This window comes from Canis lupus, chromosome 14 (assembly GCF_011100685.1).
Source record: "Canis lupus familiaris isolate Mischka breed German Shepherd chromosome 14, alternate assembly UU_Cfam_GSD_1.0, whole genome shotgun sequence".
Classification (NCBI taxonomy): domain Eukaryota; kingdom Metazoa; phylum Chordata; class Mammalia; order Carnivora; family Canidae; genus Canis; species Canis lupus.
In genome coordinates, this window is record NC_049235.1 from 37,746,769 (window position 1) to 37,749,961 (window position 3,193).

Below are 3,193 nucleotides of genomic sequence, written 5' to 3' on the forward strand. Positions count from 1 at the left end.
ATGTTTCCCTCTTTCATCTGTATCAAGGTTATCAATTTAGCGGTTGTCTGAGTTTATAAAACTGAGCTTAAACTTCAATGAGCATTTATTACCTTTTCAATATTTTTAGTACAATAATGTATTTTTAATTGTGTTTATAAAGTGTTAACTGTCTTTGTTTGGTACCTTGCACATATGAGTTTTCTGTCCTAAATACATTATACAAATGCTTATATGACATGAAACACCTAGCATAGATTTAGTGTTGATACATGGTCAAAGTGTAAGGTGTAAGATGAATTGTTTTACTAGCCATTGAGAACTGAGTCCTTGAGACCATCCTGGAAAAAATCATAAGAATGTGATTTGACTTTACAGATATAGTAAAATCCAAAGAACAAGGAATAGAAGGAACCATATGAAGTATAGAGAGTAGAGGGGGAAAAAAAGAGTATTTTAAAGTTTTCTCTATAAAAAGCACTAAGAACTAAAGAGCACCCTGATAATGCCACCCAACACAGGGGGCAAACACCAGTCTTTTTATGTTCAGTGAAGATGCACAGCCTGGTGCAGAAAGAAAGCCTTGACTGTTTCAAAACAACCATAATTACCATGTCTTTGCTTGTCGCTAAATGGGAATCTGAGACCTGGTTCCAGTACCTTTCCATGATGTGGGGCTTGGCTTTTCCTCATTAGCAAAATAAGATGATCAGTAGTAATTGTTGGCAGAACTCACAAATGGGTGGACAGACACATGGATACTGTAAATGTCTTAGAACAATACACAATTCATGTATACAATACACAAACCATGATTACAATGTTTGAAAGATGGTTGCCTTCCTTCCCCGGGTGTAGTGAGAAGCAATGTTTTGTTTGTGGACTGAGAACAGGACCAGTTTCTCCTTTAGTTTCATTGTGGCCACCCTGCTGGGTCCATAGTTAAAAAGCTTTTCACCAGTTCAGGGAATTCTCAAAGACAACATTGAAACTAAAGAGAAAATAAAGGCAAATAAAGCTAAAATTAGAAGAGGAGAGTTCAGCATGAAATACAAATGTAAAAAAGGTATTATTATTGCCCTCAGAGTTCATGTTCAAGTTGGCCAAGCTATTTCTTTGCTGGTAGATTTGGGATCTCAGAAGAAAAGTAAGCATGGAGAACCAGGGAGCCAGGCTGCATCTTATGTATAAACCAGCCACCTGGCCTCCACCTACCTGAGCAGAGCTCGTCCCTAACCAGCCAAGGATAGAACTCTCCTATGTATAGCACCAGAGGCCTTCAGATCTCTTGTTGTGAATCCTACAAACAAACAAACAAACAAACAAACAAGATCATTGCTATTAGACTAGGTATAAATAAAATGCAAGATGTCTAGTTATATGTGTATTTTAAGTCATGTAATGTTTGGGACATACCTGTACTGAAAATTATTTATTATTTATCTAAATTTCAAATTCAACTGGGCATCTTGTATTTTATTTGATACATCTGGCAATTCTGTATCAGGCTAACCTATTACAAATGATGTTAAGGGAGTTTGGCCCCCTTACACTCTCTGCGAGGTCCAACCTGGTCTAGCAGGTATGTGCATCCACTTAAGCTCCCAGGCCTTCAGGTCAGGCTCCACTGCCTTTCTGGAGTGGGGCGCCCAGGTGTGCCTGAGCTCTGAGCACCCCAGTGGCTTCAGCAGTAGCAGCCTCTACAGCCTGGGTGCCTCCCGGCTGAACATGGCCCTGTGCTCTGCCTACTTGGGTGCAGTGGGTGCTGGCATCCACGAGGTCACCATCAATCAGAGCCGGCTGGCTTCACTTCGAGTGGATATCAGCCCCTCCCCAGCAGGTGCACCAGGAGGAGTGCAAGCAGATGAAGACCCTCAACAACATATCCCTCCTTCAGTGATAAGGTATGGTTTCTAGAACCACAGAACAAGCTGCTAGAGACCAAGCAGGCCCTGCTGAAGGAACAGAAATTGACCAAGAGGAACTGTCCCCCTGGCTTCTTTGAGGCCCACATTGCTGGCCTGTGGTGGCAGCTTGAATTGCTGCAGCTAGATGGGAGCTGCCTGGAGGTGGAGCTGTGGAACATTAGGACATTTTGGAAAACTTCAAGAACAAGTACCAGGATGAAATCAACTATCATTTGGCTGCTGAGAATGAGTTCCTGGTGCTGAAAAAGGACATGGATGCTGTCTGCATGAACAAGGTGGATGTGGATGCCAAGGTAGATGCCCTGACTAATGAGATCAACTTCCTCAAGACCTTCTATGAGATAGAGCTGGCAAAGCTGCAGTCCCAGATCTTGGACATGTCCATCATGCTGTCCATGGACAACAGTCACTCCCTGGACCCACATGGTATCATTGCTGAGATCAAGGCCCAAAGAGGTGGCTAACCACAGCCAAGATGAGGCTGAGGCCTGGTATCAGATCAGGTTTGAGACCCTCCAGGTCCAGGCTGGGGAGCATGAGGAAGACCTTCAGAGTACCCTACTGAGCTTGCAGAGATGACCTGTGCCATTCAGAGGCTGTAGGCTGAGAGCAACAGCATGAAGAACCAGTGTATCAAGTTGGAAGCTGCCACTGCTGAGGTTGAAGAACATGGGAACCTGGCATTCAAAGATTCATGCATGTGTCAAGTAGGAGGAGCTGGAGGCCATCCTGCAACAAGCCAAGCAGGACATAGTATGGCAACTGTGCAAGTACCAGGAGCTCACAGACATCAAAATGGCCCTGGACATTGAGATCCCCACCTACCCCAAGCTGCTGGAGGGTGAGGAGATCCAGTTGGCAGGAGATGAAGTGGGAGCTCTGAACATCTCTGTGGTAAACTCCACTGGTGGAGATGGCAGCAGGCTGGCCAGGCTGGTCTTCAGAGGAGCCATGGGCAGCAAGGCCTTGAGCTTATTGAGTGGCAGAAGGCCTGGGACCAAGTCCTATTCCATTAGGACCTCAGTTTCCATCCACAGGAGCATAGGAAAATGAGCCCTGGTGTGCAGAGACTTGGATCAGTCACAGGAGGACTCCTGTCCCTGGTCCCAAGACTGCTAGCCAGGCTGAAAGATGATGTCAGAATACCTCCCAGTAAGTCAGCCTTTCTGGAAACAAAACAAAACAAAATACTCAAAGCAAAACAAATGATGGTAAGAGGCATTACCTACTTAGGAATAATAAAATCAAATGTCCAGAGATGTCATGCGTTGGTGGGAACACCATTA

At 44.7% G+C, this 3,193-nt stretch overlaps 1 pseudogene; it reads left to right on the forward strand.

Annotated features, from left to right (window-relative positions):
* Positions 1-1,563: 1,563 nt before the first annotated feature.
* On the forward strand, positions 1,564-2,960 carry LOC611172 (annotated as a pseudogene).
* Positions 2,961-3,193: the final 233 nt, after the last annotated feature.